At 44.0% G+C, this 19876-nt stretch overlaps 1 long non-coding RNA gene across 1 annotated transcript in view; it reads left to right on the forward strand.

Moving 5' to 3' along the window:
• LOC310765136 overlaps positions 1 to 19820 on the forward strand; it is a 31353-nt gene extending 11533 nt beyond the window's left edge. Inside the window, exon 3 of the long non-coding RNA XR_014549457.1 lies at positions 18482 to 19820. This is a non-coding gene — a long non-coding RNA (uncharacterized lncRNA). The remainder of the gene's footprint in view (positions 1 to 18481) is intronic.
• The last annotated feature ends 56 nt before the right edge of the window (positions 19821 to 19876 follow it).

Consider the following 19876-nt stretch of genomic DNA (forward strand, 5'->3'; position numbering starts at 1 on the left):
GTATACAAAACTGCAAGAAGTGAATTTACAGAAGACCAGGCAGAGGGGCTTCTTGGTAGTCGTGTCCGCCCTATGGAATGCCCTCTCATCAGATGTCAAACACATAAACAACTATATGGCTTTTAGAAGACATCTGAAGGCAGAGGTTTTTAATGTTTGAGGTTTTATTGTTTTTAATATTTTGTTGCGAGCCGCCCTGAGTGGCTGGGGCAACCCAGTCAGATGGGTGGCATATAAATAATAAAGTTGTTTCATTATTTATAGAAATAAATTCATTTCAAGCCTTACGTTTTCATAATTTGCATCCCAGTAATTAGCAAAGCAGGTCCACCTTTCTGCAAACTTAACAATCTGCAAACTTGTTTCTTCTGTAAACTACATCTGTCAATTTGTCTGTTTCTGCCAACTCCATCCCCATATAGATGAAATCTGTGAATTTTTCTCCCTGAACACACATGCACATTTTTGCCGCTGTTAACAAAACCAGTATTAAGGATTTCACATTTTTCGGGATATCCTCCCCGAGCAGCTTAAATAAAATCAACATGCAGTAAGACACAATACATACCCTATATTAATCCTTTGTGACAGAGGCAGCCTGACAGATAAAAATACAAACTCTTCCAGTTTACAGGGGTTTTTTCTTCTTGTCTGGCCACTTAGAGATTAGTCTTATAAGGTGCAGGTGATTAGGCTAGTATCTCTTTGCAAGCTGATTGTGTCAAGTTCCATCCATTTCCCATTAGCATGGAATGGATGGGTTTGATACTTTATAAATATGTCATTGGCATATACTTTTAATTTAAAACTGGAGATCAGGAAATACAGATCTGCAACTTGGCTGTGGCGCGAGGAAGCAACTTGTGTTTGTGTGCACTCTCAGCAAGTGTGAGGGAGAGCTGAGCTTTCACAATGAATTATTAAAGTGCTGCTCACATACTGTCAGAGGGAACTGTGCTAATCTAATCATAATCCATCTAGTAGTGCCACATCTGTCCGACACCTCCACCTCTTCATTTACAATCAGCCTTAAATAGTACGTAATTATTAATGTCTACCAGCCTGTCAGATGGAGCAGCAGATTCAGTTATCTTTCCATATCAAAGAAATTGTGTTCTGGATTCCACCGATGTTGTCGGAATCAGACTTTGGTAACTGCAATGTGATGTAAGTTGGCAGTGTAAGCTTGTCACCGCAGTCAGTCAGTAGTGACTGAGGATAGATGGGTACAGTCAGATCGATGGTGCTTTGATAACTGGAAGCAGGCATGGAAACACGTGCATAGAGAACATGAGTCAAGCTTGCAAGTTGGCATCAGTTGTAAGCCAGGTCTCTATGGAGGCTTGGGAAGCTTACAGAGCCAATTTGCTGTCCTGCCACTGATCTCCTCTTTGACCCTAAGAAAGCAGCTTTTGCTTAGGTTAGAAGAGATGCAGTGTAGCTAAGTGGTAGCAGTACGCCTAAGGACTACCAGACAGCCAGCAGTAGTGTTTAAAGTGGTCTCCACCAAGCTGCTCCCCACCATACAGAGAACATCTGCTTTGCCTGCAGAAGGTCCCATGGTCAATCCATGGTAGCTCCAAGCAGGGCTGGGAAGGACCCATCTGAAACCCTGGAGACCTGCTATCAGTCAATGAAAACAGTACTGACCTAGGCAGACCCATATGGTCTGACCCAGTATAAAGCAGCTTCCTATGTTCTCAAGGCACCTTTGCACACATATTTTTGTTTTTTCAATAGTGTGGCATAGGAACATGGGAATGTAGTTAGGGCTCATCCATAATGTCAGGAGCCGGAGTCAGGGGCAGATGTCATTGAAGTTAACTTTATTCAAAGAAACCAAAACAGCACAGGTCTAGTGATCACAGCAACTCTTCCCAGCTGATCTTGCCCCAATGAGGCATTTGCGAGGACTGAAGGTCCCCACCTTCCCACTCCTTAAGTCTCCTCCTCCCGCAGTTTCTTCGCAAGCAATCTGAGGCTGTTTCATCTTACCTGCCTTTGCTCTGCCCTTTTCATACCTCTGCATGTTCTGGGAGACCAAGGGGAGGAGAGCTGGTCACAGCAGGAGAGGGAGACTCCCTGGCTTCTTCAGCAGCCTGCCTCCACTCTGCCTCTTGAACCCTTCTCTGCTTCTGCCTCTGGTTCTGGACTGCTCTCTGCCACAGCCTCTTCCTGCTCACTAAAACCTGTTACTTCATCAGCTTCCAAACCTCCTCCTCCCAGTCTGCTCCCTCTTTGTCCTCTGATCACTCATCGCCATCCCACCACCAATCCCCTGGCTCTGAGCCTTCTTCCCCTGGGGGTTCCCTTGGGGGCTTCCCACCTCTCCTATGCATCTAGCCAGTCCATGACACATACCTACCTTTTGCCCCACTCTTCCCAGGCAAAGGTCTGCACTTTAAAGCTCAATGTTTTTGCTCCAGAGCTTTACCCTGTGAAAAACCTGCTCTTTAAAGCTGAAGCACAACTATAGTGAATTCAGGTGTTCTGCGGGTTGCTGTTTGATCCGATTCAGCTTTGGAGAACAGGTTGTCATGGATCTAAAGCTCCAGAACAAGAAAAAGAAGGTTGCTTGGACACAGAGCTTTAAAGGGCAAACTGTGCCTCAAAAGCATAGAGGGGAGGGAAGTGTGAATAACCTTACACTGAGACAGATCATGTAGCTCGGCACTCCAGGATTTCAGACAGGGGTATCTCCCAGCCCTACCTGGAGATGCTGGGGACTGGACAAGGAACCTTCTGCATGCCAAGCAGATGTTCTATGTAGGGCAGGGAGCAGCTTGCACAGAGGATATGAGGGCCAGTTTAACATTACTGCTGGCCTTGGGAATATCTGTCCAAACAGAAGTTCAAAAGTAGCCACTAGAACAAAACCCTCCAATGTGGCTCACAGAATGAAAACAAAACATTGGAACCTTTTGAACCAAACCTTGAATAATGCCTCCGTCCTCGCCAGCCCCCACAGCCACCCAAACTAAGCCTCTGAATTCTTGACCCATCTGAACCCTTCAGCTCAAGTGTGTCTGGCACAGGGAAGAAAGTGCTAATGGGTCTCAATGGTAAGAAGGAGACTCTAAAAAAGAAATGGAGCACTGATCAGACAGGAAATGCCTCATGAAAGTTGAGTGGATTGCCTCTGGATGTTTACAGAATCAGCTACCAAATAACTGGTGCCTTGGGGATATTTTGTGAGCTCTTGAAACAAATGTTCACTTTTTTTTATTATTATCCTTGCTATCAATCCTTTGCGGGTGACCAGTGCTTAGATGGATTTGGGACTGAAAGATGGTCTGTTGCATTTCACAGTTTGTTCACAGACAAATCCTGCTGTTTTGGTTTCTCTGGCAGCCTTTCTTCTTTTAGAAATATGCTCAGCACGCCCAGGTAAGGGAGGTTCGCACCATCTTGGGCATTTAAAACAGGTAAAACTGAAAGAGAGTGTGATGGGAGGGAACATCAGGCAAAAAGATCTGCTCCTTTCCATTTTTCTTCTCCCTGACTGCTCACTTGTGTCAGAATACCCAAGTGCCAGAGACAAATGTCAGTTTTAGCAGCTGACAGGAATGTCTGGTCCCATTGCGCACACCGCAGATACTGTGGTCCCAATGTAAATAACCATGGTTTTCCCCAAAGAATTCTGGAAACCGTAGTTTGTTAAGGGGGCTGAGAATTGTTCAGAGAGCTGTATTCCCCTCACTTACAGTTCCCAGAGTGGTTTAACAGACAGTTTCTCTTCCTAGTGAACACTGGGAATTGTAGCTCTGTGAAGGGAATGGGGATCTCCTAACAACTTTGTGCACCCTTAACAAGCTACAGTTCCAGGATTCTTTAGGGAAATAGCAACTATTTTAAGAAGTACATACCTTCCAATATGAAGTGGTCAGAAACGGGGACACCATATTCCAGGGCCTTGCTCCTGATCTGGGCAAGATTGTGCCCCCCAATGCTTTTTTCAGGCACAGCACCCCAAAACACGTGCTTTGAGGCACCGTGTAAGATCGTAAAAGTGCTGTATCGGGGCAGCAATCTTACACGGCACCCCAAAATGCACATTTTTGGGCACTGTGCCGAAGAAAGCGCAGCCTGAAATTGCGCAAGATTACAGCAGCCATTTTGTCCGCTTTCCCCACATGAGAAAAGATGTCCCATTTTTTCCAGGGTGGTTGACAGGTATGGTAGTATGATATTGCCTTAGATGAATAGTGCAGATGAGGCCTGGGTCTACTGCGGCTCTAGCCCAAAGATGATAGGGGAACAAAATTAATTTATATAAGACCATTTGTATAAATGGACTAGAAAGGTTAATTTTTTCATAATAGTATTATCAGGGCATTAATCTAAGAATGCTATAGCCATAGGCCCTCGTGTGTGTGTGTCCTTCTGTGTGTGCCTTGAATTTCCCAGATCAGCAGCAGTAGTAGTAGTAGTAATAATAATAGTAGTAATAATAATAATAATTTATTTATACCCCACCCATCTGGCTAGGTTTCCCCAGCCACTCTGGGCAGCTTTCAACCAATAAAAACACATAGCAATGCTCACATAAACCACTCTCTCTTAGTCTAGTCTTCCTTACAGGGTTGGTATTGTAAGGATAGAGTAGATGGAACCTCAATGTCTGCAGGCCATCTTGACCCTGTTTAAGAAATTTGTTACTTCACCACAGCCAAATCCAATTTCTGCCCCCATTTCAATTTCCAATGGCATCCCTGCAAATGGCAATTAATAATTGTGGATCAAGGGTGAAGAAATATACAGTGTAATGACCTCAGGACCTGAGGTAGGTTAAGAGTTTGGGAGACGAAGTGGGTATGGTTCTACCATTTTTGATACAGTGTTGCTTATGGCTAATACATAAGCTCATGTGGTTTGATACTTGGGGTGGGGCGTGGAATCCCTCTGCTCCTCTCAGAGGCACCCCTGGGTTGCCAACATTTATTTTCCAGCCCCAGGCTGCATCATTTAAGAAGGCCTAAAGCAGGGTTTTCTTCCTCCTTTCCCCTCACAATTTATTTCTGGCCCTTTTTCAGCAAGAAATCAAGATGCATGACAAAGCCTAGTCAACAACCCTGACATCCTTGTGAATTTTCTCTTGACACCAAGAGGCTTTCTATGTTTCCTTCCACTTTCTATGTGATTTACTTTCATGAGAAATGAATCAGTGGCATACTGACGAGCTGATGTTCACACAAAAATCAGACAGAATTAATTACTTTTAGCCACTCTTCCTCCAGGCTTCTGATGACAGGCGATGGTACTGTGAACCCTCTTGATACTCACCCTCTTCCCCTCCAATGACTGTCGCCACCACTTTGGTACAAATCCATCTCCCATTTACCTCGGTTCCTTTGTCAGCCAAGAAACTCTGTTCTTGGTGCCAGTTTTCTCTTCTGCACTGGCACAACCAGGGCTGGCCCTACCGTTGGGCAAAGTAAGGCATCTGCCTCAAGCAGCAGGCACTGTAGATAGCAGCAGTGACAGGCCCTATCCTGTCTGTTCCTCCTGAACCATCCCAACTTGGGGGAGGATCAAGCTGCACATGCAATTCCTCACTGGTAAATGCAGCATCAACAATGAAAGGAAGAGCAAACTCTTAGGCTATTCTGTGCTGTGCCTTATAGCAAATATTTATCTCAAGCTCACCACCACCATACATTTGCTGTATAAGGACAATGGGAGGAATTCAGTGTCACACTATTATGATAACTATTGTGGGTGCAAGCATTTGTGCTTTCCAGACACAATGATCTCCCCTTTCTTCCCCCATATGCTATTCTGGAGATTCTCCAGACCACCAATTTCCTCCCCACAATATGCTGGAATGCTGCTAAGTCCAGAGCATTGTGGAAGATGCAAAATGGTGGCCAGACTTCCAGCACAGTTGCTGTTGTCACTTGCAACAGCAGCAGCAGTGGCAGTGGCAAGAAAACCCCACAAAACCCAAAGAAAAGTGCTATTGCCACTGTTAATGGTACACTCTAAATCCAAGAAACTGTTGAAGATTTATTCCCTACTCACAGGGTAGGAAATTGTCCCCAGTTTCTCTTCCCACAAATAGGTGGAGAATTTTGAGGTGTCATTTGTGCATAGTTCTATGCTGCTTAGACAGGCTATGTTGGAAAATGTTCTGCTCTGTCCAGCTTGGCTCACTCTATTGCCATTGTTCTCATTTGGTAAAATCCACTGGCAAATACATGAGCCTCTTCTCTAATTGGTTACCATAATGCAGTGGCAGCCAAGTAGCACTCTGAGCCAGTCTCACACTCTGAGATTAGTGAGGGTAAGGGCTGCTTTTCAACATGGGTGGTGGTGGTGGTTTTGCCAAATGTAAGCTACTGAGCATGCTCAGTCCACACCGTGCTGTTTTGGGAAGATTCCCCTCCCCTTAGCAATTGTTAAAGAGATTTATATATATCTGCAAACCTTGTGGTTTTCTCCAAGCCTGCTGACACATCCTTCTTGTGCATGGATGGTGCTGTTATTGGCACTCATGCCACAGCGCAGAAAATAGAAGGAAGGATATATTTCCCATAAAATGCACATTTGACAAACTCCAGTAGCCAAGCTGAGAATGTAAGTCACATCTTCTCCACGTTACATTTGCAGGCTCCCTGAATCCCAAATCTACTCACTCGTATCTTCAAAAAAACCAGTGATTTCAACTTTTATCTCTCTCGTCTCTCCTTAAAATAGCTAGCCAGATGGGTTATCACTATTGCCACTAGGGGGCATATTACAGCTTGCATAGCATATGACAGCCTAGCCGTAAGTTAACAAGCCTAACGCAATCTTTCAATTTTTGTTATTTTTCTTCTTCCTTTTTTTATTGTATGGGATCATCTCTGGACACTGTTTGTACTTTGATCTCTCCAAAGTTTGGCATCCCTCCTACAAAAAAAATGAAAGTGTGCAAGAGAGAAAAGAGCCCTTTGTTCTCCACAGCTGTCGTCATTCTGTAGAAAAATCTCAGCACAGGTATTAAACACTCGTTATTGATCGGTCAGCCGGTGGTCCAGTTTTATCTTCTCATACCTGTCGGAGTGAGGTTATTTGCACTACAAATAATTTGGTTCCTGAGGTCTCACTGAAGTTAAAAGCGCAGGGTAGGCTGGAACACTGATGAAAACATGTCGAGGGAACTGCAACAGGAGGCTCCTATCCAATAAAGCATCACCACACTCCCAGTGACAGACTCTTAATGCAATACCACAGGCTGCATCCATAGCACCATGCTCCTGAATAGTCATATTCTAATGTAAAGCAAAGCCTGAACGAGATTACCAACCTCCCAGGGCAAGTGTCTAAAAAAAAGGGAAAAAGTTCCTGTCCACTTAATCTCTGTGCCTTTTTAATAAAAATGCTACAATTCTTCATGTGTGCATCAACAGACACATTTTTTATGGTGCCAATTTAGTTATAATCTTGTGCTACAATACCCTAACTGACCTACACAAATGCTCATCTGACAAGTTGCTGATACTATGTGGCCCCCAATTTACTTACACTGTTGAGTAACAGTCTTGTGCTTTGTTCTTTACAATATTTCTTTCTATGCAATGCCAATGCTATATCTCACTGACAAGCAGCTATTATTATATCCCTCACCTTTCTGGCTTAGCCTCTATATTCACTAGTGACAGGCATTTATGACAATGCTGAAATTCACCATGGTATCCCTCCATACACAAAACACACCAGCCAAGCTATTTACACTACTATGAAGACCTCTCCATCACCCTCCCATCCCCAGCTGAACAAACGGCACTAGACTTCAAAGGTTCTAAGAGGTAGAACATTTGTTCATGACAGCTAGGGCTGCCATATGCCCGGATTTTCCTGGACATTACTGGGATTTCACAGGCGGAATCAACATCTGGGGGGAATTTCTGAAAGGCAGTGCTTTGTCCTAGACCTAGATCTTAGGCAAGTCAATTGAAAAAACAGCGTTTGGTGTTTTCGTAACCAACAATTTTTTGGTCTTCGTAAAAAATCACTTCCGGGGTATCCTGGTTTTTACTTTTTGAAATATGGCAACCCTACCACAGCAGCTCTCAAATTGAGAGTGCAATAGTCACCTAAAATACAGCTCCTTCAGTGAAGGAGGAAATCCACATATAGCAAGACTGCTTGATAACCTTAAAGTGTTTCCTATCAACATTATTACCTTTGCTCTACGGATCCTCTTCTATGACCCTCTTGTGGTTTCTTACAGCATCTCAGAGTAACTTCTGACAAACAGCTGAATCATCTAGTTGGGAAATGGGAGTAAAACCGTATTGTGTGAATTGCTGCCCAAATTCCTCTTTTATGTGGGATTTTAACAGATTCCCATGTGCATCTAACAGAAGGAATAGTCTGAATGTCCGTCTATCTTTTTTGCTTATTGTGTTTCATATACTTTTTGAATCGTGTAGTAATCCTTATGTTAGAAACAGTAAACCTACAATGTCTCTTAGTATCATACAGAAACCACTGAACATGTGGGCCTGCAACCCTGGTTGCATCTGTGAACAGTGGGGCTGAAAAACAAAAACAAAACTCAAGCTGGGCCATATGTCCTCAACAGCAATCGGGTACTCAACGATATGCATGGTGACAAACTATGATGCAATTTCCCTTCCCTGGGCAGGAAGCAAATTAGATAAAGATAAAGTAGCTTGCTTGGAATGAGATCTCTCTGAGCTTGCACCTTTGGAGAGGTTTAACCCTGCAAGATAGGTCAGCATGAATCTCCCCATATTGCACATGGGGGACTGAGAGATAACAGCTTGCCTCAGGCCACCTGGTGAGATCATGGCTGAGGAGAGGGATGAAGTTCACCAAGCAGAAACCAGAGGCTTCAGAAGAAGAGCTGAGCGTGCCTCCTGCCGCAAGGTGTGCACACCGAACCCCACACCATTCGGGACATTCTCCATCGCCAGAACAGAGCAACATCCTCCCAAGGGAAGGCAAAGAGGTGTCACTTTTTTTGGGGGGGGGGGAAATGTGTGCCTCATTATCAGATAGCTGAACATGAAGTCCCTAGTTACAGCAAGTAAATAAAGCGTGGAGGATACAGAAGCAGCAGCAGTGGAGGAGGTTTTCGCATGGTCTGGCTCCCACATGTGCCGAGATCGTTAGAATGATTTATAGGGAAGAATGCTAGTCTTTTTTCTTTTTTGCTTTATAATAATACATTAGGCTTTTAACCTCTGACCAAAAGAGGTGGAAGGGAGGATTCAGAAAACACCATGTTGCTTGCAGCCCGGCCTGACCTGGGGGAACTACCTCTCTTTGCCCCCCCCACCCCCCCCCCGCCTTCCTGGGTTCTTTCAAACCACAAAGCTCAGGGTGCTTCCGCAGCGCATGAGGGGTTAAGCCAGGCTGTGGAATGCAAGAGTTTACAGAGAGGCGTCGGCTGCCTTGAGGTCACCTGTGAGGGATTAGCTGGGCCTTGCAGACAGTTGTTGTTTGAGGACTGTCTGAGGCCTCAGAAAGGGGGTAGTGGGGGTGGTGGAAAGGGGGGGTGAAGAATGGCCCGGCGGGTGGGATCTTCCTGTCCTGCTGGGATTATACAACTATCAGATGCATTTGTGAAAGCCGAACTGTAAACTCTCTGTCTTTTTTGTTAAGGAAATAAATCCATCACCGGCTTCAGGGGGAAAGAAGGGGAAAAAATGAACCTCTCCTCTCAGTATGTTTCAAGGCAAAGGTGGAAGCGACCCGGCAGGGATGGTGCAGTGCACATGCCGGCCAGCTCTTTAGACACTGAGGAAGCCTTTGTGGCTATAGGCAGTGGGGATCCCTTGTCTTCTCCGGTTGGAACTGGCCAAGCGGGATTGCCAGGCCCCTCCTCCCCCTCCTCCGGATAAGCTTTCTGTGCGAGAGAGACAAGAATTACCAAAAAGTTCCGAGGAAGAGGGAGACCAGAGGGCCAACTTCTCAAGCGAAGGGGGAAACACGGTTTGCCAGCAATTCTGACCTACTCAGATGCTGGTTGGGGGTTTCCAAAATGGCCCCGAAGGAGCTGGCATTCCTGTTCTGAAACATTAACAGCCAGATGCTGGGTTTGCACACTGAGAAGGAAGCCCCGTTGAGTTCAGTGTGGCTTGTTCCTAAGTCAGCGCACCTAAAACATTTGTTTGTGAAAATGCTTTGGTTTGTGAAGAAGAAAACCACGGCATGTTGGGTGACGATATGTGAAAGAAGAGATTGTGCCATTCGTTTGTTTATTTTTGCCTTTGGTAGAACAAAACAAAAGCCTAAGAAAGCCATAAAAAGGGATTCAATTGTATCAATGAAATATTAACAAAAACTTTGCAAATACCATAATATGAGGAAGTTGAGATCATTAAACAAGAAGTGCCTCTCTAAACATTTTTCTTTCTTGCCTTCTGAGTGACGGCAGGCCTGCCACAGAAAAGGCCCCTTTTTTCTGCCCTCACAGATCTACCTCGCGGGGTGAGAACCAGAGCACATGCTGCCCTGGTCATCTTAAAAAGGGGTGTATGTTTGTATCTCTCTTCTGTCTTTGGATGTGAAACTTGAAATTGCTGTCTGTACCGCAGATCTTTAAAAATTACCCTCTCTCACAGCCTCCCCCCTGTGTGCTTAGTGCAGTTCTCTAAGCAATTGTGTCAGAGAAGTCCTGTTGGCTTCATTGTGACTACACTGGCATTAGTAGTTTTCCAGGGAGCAACTGTAAGGCATTTTAGACCTCAAAGGGCCATTAACTTTCACTGGTATTTAAGCACTTTTTAATCAGCGGTCGTAGCAGTTTATCTGAATCTGTTCACAATCATTTAGCTGCATTTTCTGGATATGCAGCAGACATAAGAGGCAATGAAAGTTAATGGTATTTACTTGACTAAGGGTGAGTTCATGCATGTTCATTATTTACTGAGCTTCTCCTGCAGTGTTTAAAAAATATTAACAGAACCTGCAGAATGCCTTGATTTGGATCAGGACCATAGCATTGGAGGAACAAATCCCCCCCCCCCGGTTTCTTGGTCCAAATTGCCCTCCAGGAGCTGCTATTTGCTCTATTGAAGAAAATGTATACATACCAGAAAGATATCAGTGGGTTGCCCATTCCTGCCCCACAAGCATGAGACAAATACCAACTTCAGGGCAGGGAAAGCATGGAACAGGAAAATAGTATGGGGAGAAAGCATTAATCTCCTTCCACTAGTGCCTTATTCCTGATCCAAATTATCGTGGATGTCCCAGGTCATAATATTTTGCATGTGTGTAACAGCTGTCATAGGTGAAACACAGAGCTTTTGTATATCGCATGGTTAATCTTATGGCATCATTTCCCTGGAGACCTCCGACATGTACATATGTGTGTGAATCAGCAGCAATGTATACCGGTGGGAGGGGGCAGAACAGCAGTGGTACTGATCACACTGGGATGGGAATGGGGCAAGGTCTGGGAAGCCCCACAGGGGTGTGTGGACCTTGCGGGGCTGCTAACACCAACCCAGAGTTCCCTTGACCTCACAGCTGCCTTGCCCTGGTTGCCCCAAGGATGCTGCCCCCCACCATGCCGTGCTGGTGGTAGTGTGAATAATCACTACAGAATCTAACCCTTCCTCTGTGTGTATGGTTACTGGCCGTGACCTGTTCCTGTATGAAGGGTATGAAGGTTTGATGCGCAGAAATCAGCAAGCAGAGTTTTTTAATGACAGAGCTAAACATTATCAACTCCAAACTGGACCCATTCAAAAGGTGGAATTCCGCCCTGTTCTCGGTGACTTGAAATATTTTATGGCTCTCTTTAGGACCATAAAGCATCTTATTGTCTACCCCCTGCAATACTTAAGCATTCACTGTGTTAAAAACTAAAGTTAAATCTTAACCAGTTGAGCCAGATGTTTCTCTGATGTCATCTTAAGAGTTTTCAAGGCCATTGTTTGATTGCTTAATTTTTCATACAAAACCGGATAAACTTGTCTCTATTCTTTAGCAACTGGTTTTTCTGCTAATGATTGCTTCCAATGAAGCAATAGTTTACTGACAAATATTTGTTTAAGCATAGTCCCCACAAGGAACTGGAACCATGTGACAAGTTGTTCTGAGTCTTCCACAGTCAGAGGCAGTGTAGCTGTGATTATTAGGTTCTGAGGACAAACAACAGATGGGGACTTATTTCCATTGTGTCCTGCTGGTGAATTTCCAGGACACCCAGCTCACCACTCTTGAGGTCTATGGTCTTTATTAGATTAACTTCTGGCTTGATCCACCAAGTCACATCTTGCACACTTAAGAAAGGCAAGCAGATACATTAGTACTTTGCTTCACGGGCACCATCAATCAGTACAGGCACCAGAGGTGCACTGCCTGTTGCTTGTGTTTCATTGACTGGAAAATTGTGAAAAACAGGTGTTCTTAGTAGTACCTCAAAGCATTTTCACCAGGGCAGAACAGTAAATAAATAATGCTCTAATGCTCACTTGTCCTCCCCTTATTTCACGCAGCAGGTCCTTACAACATAGTTATGTTATGAAGATAATTTCTCAAGGATAAATTTCTTAGTGATTCCAAGCAAAATCAAAAAGCCAAAACAAAATGATTTTGTTTAGGAGGAAAAGCACAACACCATGACATGTCGAATATATGGGATATTCAGCCTCATATAACCAACCTGCTTAACTAATTAATGCATGAAGGGGCTAAGACCATAGAGTAAGCTGTCCTGCTAGGTCACTCCCCCTCACCTTGGGAGGAAGGGCTACCAAACGATTTGTTCTCCTATTCCACTACGTGGACCCTACCAGTAAGCAGGTCTAAGCTGGGTGCTCCACGCTTAGACCACATGGCTTAAACAAGCCATATTTGTGTTTCGACACAAATAATTTAGAAACATTTACCACTTTGTAATCAAAGTTATACTGCCTGTCTTTTCTTGCTGCTGTATGGAAAAGCACATGAACCTGGCCTTTGAAGGGGATTTGTAAGTAAACCATGTTTATGTGTGATCTCTTTCTATGCTAAGGTGGACTTTGGAAGTAACTTAGAAGTGCTGCATGTTTTGCTATTTTAAATCTCTGCTGGGGTTCTCTCACCCAAGAGACCTTGTCCTAAACCTGGATCTATGTATCCAGGGAATTGTGCAAGAGTTCGAACAGGGGCTCAGTGCTTAGGAGTAATCCCACTATGATTGAGCCCAACATTTTACATGAATGGTTAAACTTGTTTGCAAAAACACACATCTGGTTTAAGGAAGAGTTCTGTGTAACAAAAGCTTTCACACTGTTTTGTGAATTTTCATCCTATAAAAATGTTATTTATGGTTCCAGTATTTTTCTTTTTGTTTAAGCAGTTTAGCAATATGGCTGTAGTACTTGGGTGTCTCAGTCAAATAAGACACAGTATTGGGTGGGGAATTGAAGCAACTCTTGTGCAATTTCAACAAGTCTGCTCAATGGTTAGGCACCAGGTTGCCAACACAGACTTGAAAGGAGAACTAGCCTAATGGCATCAGAATTTAGCCCAGAATTTCTATGCTCAGAATCTCTTCTCTTATAGCTACAGAAGAAAGGATGGTATTGTGATTACTGTTCCACCATTGTAGCTAATGGATAGCTCTAATGGCATGCTCATGTCTCAGTGCTAGGTACTTTTCAAGAGATGGGTGGCAAATAGCAGTTCAGTTCTTAATAAAAATGATGTCCTCCAATGGTGGCAATACCATTGCTTTATGGCTGTACTAAAGAAGTACAGCCAACTCTTCCCACATTCAGTCCTCCTGACTATTTGTTGTCTTTAACCAAAGGCTCCCTTGGAGGAGGACAACTCACCCTCCATTTTAAAGGTGGACAGCTTGTTCAGTCCTTGAGAGCACCATCCTAAATGTGTCGTGCTTCATTGCTTCCTGGCTAATTGACATCTTTTTTTATTTACACATAATTAATATAATTTGCAAAAGGAAGTGCATGAACATGGCGAATGCCAAGCAACAACAGCTGGTGGACAACGTTGCACTTCTTGGGTGATGGGTGATGCTATGATTTATGCAGTTTCTGATGTGAGACTCAAAGTGGCAGTTCTCAGCTGAGAGCTTAATTTACACTTATTAAAATTTAACGACAAAAACATTTCCTCACAAATGCAAAGAACTGCCAGGGGAAGAGCTGGGATACATGCATGTTCTACTAAGTGTGCATATCTCATGCTCAGTCCTAATGCCTGTTGCCTGAACACAGTAGTTCTTAGGACAGGCCACTAAGGCCACATAGCTCATCGAGGACATGACACTGGGACAGTTTAAGCCAGGAACTGTTCCCTACCCTTGCTTTTTCCACATCTGAGTGGACTTACACCACTCCAGCAAGTGCTGGGCTCTCTCTGCCTCTTTTGTACAACACCCATCAGACTTTGCCACACAGCTAATGAAAGCTCACCTTGTGAAAAGGAAATAATGCATATTTGACCCATTTATCCGTGGCTAAAAGTGGGTGGCTCTGTGGGTTAAACCACTGTGTCACTTGGGCTTGCCAATCAAAAGGTTGGCGGTTCGAATCCACGTGACGGGGTGAGCTCCTGCTGTTCGGTCCCAGCTCCTGCCAACCTAGCAGTTCAAAAGCACACAGTGCAAGTAGATAAATAGGTATCACTCCAGTGGGAAGGTAAATGGCGTTTCCGTGTGCTGCTCTGGTTTTGCCAGAAGCGGTTTAGTCATGCTGGCCACATGACCCGGAAAAACTGTCTGCAGAAGTGGACATACGCCGGTTCTCTTGGCCTGTAAAGCGAGATGGGCGCCGCAACCCCAGAGTCGTTCGGGACTGGACTTAACTGTCAGGGTTCCCTTTACCTTTAATCGTCTCCTATGTTATCTCCCCTGTGCAAAATTAAAGACTTCACCTCCTCAGGGACCTGTCCTTTTGTACTATACAAGGTGTCGTGCACATTGATGGAGCTATATGAACAACAATAGTCATATTGGAGAATAACGTCATAAGCTGGTGTACCGAACAAGGAGTGAAGGGCTATGCCAGCACAACCCTGCTTGAGAGGCATTGTATAATACTTTTGTTGTGTAGTACAAGTCATAATGTGACAGTGAGGCTAGTTAGTATTGACCTGGCAGGCTGCACACAGCTATACTTTTCTCTAGAGGCAGGTGTGGACTTCTCCCCAACTTCACTCCTCTGCTGGCACACATACCTGGTGTGGAGTCCAGTGTGGATTTTGCTCTGCCCAGCAATGTTTAGGGCAGGTTTCTCACTTCTATTCCCCCCCCCCCAAGCATCTGTAAGGATTATAAATTTAAATCACATATTTGGCACTTTAAAAAAAAAAGCCAGTCTGTTAGTTGTGTTTTTCAAAAAAAGATTTTTTAAAATTACAAATTAGGGTAGGGATTTCTTGATCGCTACACGGGGTAGCCAAACATCATTCTTCATAGACAGTCAAAGAGGGGGGAAATTGGCTTCATTATTGTCACAGGGTCCCTGCCGATCAACACTCTGCGCTGATAGTGTCTATGGAAAACAGGACGTGAACCACTTGCTCCCATGATAGATTCAATTTGGAATTTTGTTTGTCCAAATAGGGGTGGTTGTAGATCAATAGCAGGCTCACATTCAAGCTCTCTGTCTGTCTGTGTCTATCCTATCTAAACCAGCAAAAGGGAACCAGTAGCACTCTAGGTGGTGTTACAACTCCTGCCATCCCTACCATTGACCATGCTGTCTGGGTGGAATGGGACTTAGCATCCAATAACGTATTTGGGGCTACAGCTTCTCCATCCTGAATTGTAGCAATGGAAAAAATTCACCTCAACCAGTGAATCATTTTTTTGTGCCAAGTGAGCTAAGAAGAGACCAGGGATAACTACTCCAAAATACTTAAAATTATGGATTGAGCTTCTGAGTAATTATCTCAAACACACACAAATGTGAGGGTCTCTTTTGATTTCTGAATCTTTAGAACATAACAGCCATCTAGTTTCTCAAATTTTCTTCTGAACTAGAATTTTTCATTTTTTAAAGTAAGTATCATTTTCAGGGGATACTTTCTTCTGCACCTCGCCAATGCCAGAAGTGTGTTTGGCAGGAGCATAACAGAAGGCCTTTTCAGTAGCCATACACAGATTTTGGAATTAACTTCCTTGGGAGATACTTCATGCCCACTCTTTCATGGCATTCTGCCCAAAGGGCAAGACTCTTCATTTTTCTGATGGCTTTTAGTCTCCTACTTGGCTGAATTTAATTGGCTGATTTTGACCTCTGCTATTTATAGACATCTTGGGCTGTCTTCATTTGGTGAGGGTGGGGAGCTGTTTAGTATTTTTACACATAACCCTCCCTTTAGGAATGATGCTAGAGACTTTGGCATGTGGCTGGAGGTTATGAGTTATTCTCCAGCTTGCAAAATACACTTTTCAACTCCAACCATGTCTTTCCTGACTTGAATTTGACACGAGGAGATAAATTGCTCAGGAGAGATGCAGGCTTTCGGGCTGCCATGTTTGAGTGGAGACCAAATAAACAAGGAGCGGTAGAGCCGGGGGCTAAATGGAAGGGCAGTTTACAGAGTGGCTTTTATGAGGAGGCCAGAAGCCCTGAAGGTGAGGCTCCCATCCTGGTGAAGCTATCCCCAAGGTTAAACAGTGGAAAGTTCTCGCCTTTCCCTTTGCAGTTTTACAGAGTGTTTGCTGATTTTCTCATGTTCGCCATTCTTCCTTCACTAGGTGGGTAGAGCTAGATGATAGGCTGCAGCTGTGTGTTAAAAAGATACGAAGTAATAAGTTTCAGCGGCGTGAAGGCCTTGCATCAGTGCTATGAGATGGTGCAGGTTTGACACTGATCTTGAATAAGGGAGCAATCCAACATCCACCAGGATGTTGGGGCAGGGAATGGGTTGGAATAAGCAGATCTCCAGCTAGGCTCAGCGGCAGCTCTGCTGGCTGAAGACCTTCATCTTGCTCAGCCAGAGATACACCAGTGAAAGTCCTCCATCTTGGCTCAAACAAAGACATCTCAACCAAGGGTCATGTCAGGGACATGCAGGACTCCAAGAGGTGTGTAGAGGAGGCAAGGGGGGTGGACAAGGATACAGGAGAAGGGGTCAGGGATTTGTGGGATTCTATGCCACCACGAGGCAGGTGTCAGAGCTGGGGAAAGTTATGTAGAAGGTTGAATTTCAGTAGGCGCTTGGGGTGAAAACTACATCTGAATTTTCCACTTCCACACAACTATTAAAGGCCCGGGAGCCCTGTCCTCCTTTGCATTCGTCCATGTACTTCAAACAGCAGACTGGGGAGGGGGTTATTTGAGAGCAAACACAATGTTCCTTGCAACATCTGCTCAGACATTGTGAGGAATTTTGTGGGGAGTTGATTAACAAGGAATCCTCTTTCCTACAGTTGAACCACAAAGTGGAGTACTAACTACTGACTCTCTCTGGGTTTTGGTGCAAACTGCTGGCACAAGCATGCCCTTTTAGTTTTAAACACTCTTTGTACAAAGTGCTATTGTGAGCTAAGGAAATGGAAGCTTTCAAAATGGTCAGATTTTAATGGGCATTTGTCACTCATTTGCTGCGGGCAGTTTTTCCTTATGTTGTGGGGGCGATCACATTTTTTGTAGCCCTCAAGTCACAAAGTTGGCAGCTAGGGGTGGGTAAATCTGTCAATTTTGGTTTCTCATTTTTCTAAATTTAAGTTCAGCTTGCAATTTATTTTTTTTAAAGAAGCCTCCTCATGAAAATTCACCAGCATTTTAGTGAGAATTTATTTTAATGTTTCTGCCGGATATACAATTTTGCAAAGCCACTTTCCCATAAAAAGTGCATTTTATATGCATTTCCCACAAATATATGGATTTTTATGCACACTTTACCTTAGCATGTGCATTTTGTATGCATTACTTGACAAGAGACCTTCATTGCAAAATTCAGAGATGAACGAATTTCAAAGAATGGGAGGTTTCCATATTGTTTCAGAAAGTGCAAATTAAGTAGGTTTGCCTTCCGGTGTAAACGGAATCAAATTTTGCACCCATCTGTATGCTGAGGAAGGTTGGCCCTAGATTATCAAGTCTCCTCAAAATGAAAGCAGCAAGTAACAGCTGTCTGAAAGCAGGGAGTGCATTCCTTCCACACAGTGTTGCAAAACCTGCCAAACCTCTATTAAGCTGCTTGGACTGTAAGGTTCTCTCTCAGTGTGAGGAGATTCCAGGGGTGGGGCAGTGGCTCATGAGATGGTATTTGGCTACATTTTACTCAGAGTAGACCCATTGAAATAAAAGAACATGACTAAAGTTAGGTCCCTTGACTTCAAAGGATAGAGTCTGAGTAAAACTTAGTTGAATACCACTCATGAATCCACAATGGCAGCATTTGCAATCAGGATCACAATGGTCTGTTAGCTGCTGCTTAAGACAGTAAAACTACAAATCCCATCATCCCAGACCACTGACCATGCTGCCTGAGACTGATGGGAGCTGAAGTTCAACATATGGAGGATCACAGGTTCCCTACCCTTGTCTTACAGGATCTTTTTTGGCAGAGCTTGGACAAGCAGCGAACTTTACCAGGTGCCTGACTGATGTGTCCATCCCAGCCTTTCTCCTTTATTTAAAGGAGCACTTTGGTCTGTTCAAAGGAGCTTACTAAATTTCCCACAGGTGACGTCCAAATGAAGTATGTATGCAAGAAAACTACCAAAAATAGTTCCAAGCTCTACAGAATGCGGCAAGGTAGACATAAAATAGACATGCCCCCCTCCCCCTCTTCACTCACTGGATGCCCCCTCGGGTCTTCGGAGCGGGTTAGATCCTGGACTGCCGACTCATGTTACAAGAACTTGAAGACAGGAAGATTTAAAGCAGGAGATGCCACACAGAACAGTGTGTTGTTTGTCTGTCTTTGAAATAAGAGGCAGCAAGACATTGGAAGTGGGAGTGAAAGCACAAGCATATTTTTTTATGAATTATAGCTGCTTTTTGGCTCTGATTTTAGATTCATCAGTTCTCCTTGCTTCTGTTTCTCCAGGTGCAGCTCTGTTTTCTTACATGTTAATTTTTTCCTGTTTTATTATCCTGTCCATCACCAGCTAGCAGGACCCTGGCACCAACTGAAGGGACACTTCCCCTAGTCGGTAAATCCCTTTTTATTAGTTATAATCTGCATAACCTTTTCACTGCTGGATGGAGGAGGAATCTTCCATGAATCGGCCGAGCCTGATGGAAGCCAGTAGTAAATCAGTGGATAGGAGCTAAAAGAGGTGTAGCCATTAGTAGAAATATTCATGTTTAAAATTTCTTTATCCTACCCTAACTCTAAGATACTCAAGGAAGCATAAATGGATTAAGGGTGTGTTTTGACATTGGATGAAGCCCTAATATAGAACAATCATGAACTGATCGGGCAATGGAGTCTCAAATTTCAGCAATTCCTGTGTGACACCAAAATTTGGCACCCCTCCCTGCCTTTTGAGGGCTTCCCCCAAGTGGATTGAAGCAAATATGGCTGCTCCCAAAGTCTTGGGCCCAACCTTAGAAATTCAGAGGACATAGACAGAGACACACTGTTAAAAATAGTTTTAAAAAAACAACCCACAAGGTTCTCCATAAAAAGAAAGCTTCAGGCCAAGGGCTATGGTTTTGAAATTGACAGCTCTACCTTCCAACCAGGCAACAACGTTCCCAAGTTTCTCCTTTTTATATCCAATCACAGTGCTTTTCTTTGGTGGGGGGGTGGAGATGGAGGGGTGTGTGTAAGGAACTTGTTGACGTCAATTGAACAGAAAACAAAATGCCTCAAATGGTTTTATTCATCATAACTTCCAAACCCCTCCACCTATCCTTCTGAAGTGTTACAAACTACTTACATATGGGCACAATGTACAATGCATGCCATTTTAATACAAATTGCCCAAAAATTGGGG

Source organism: Podarcis filfolensis (genome assembly GCF_964270895.1).
Source record: "Podarcis filfolensis genome assembly, chromosome: 6".
NCBI lineage: Eukaryota > Metazoa > Chordata > Lepidosauria > Squamata > Lacertidae > Podarcis > Podarcis filfolensis.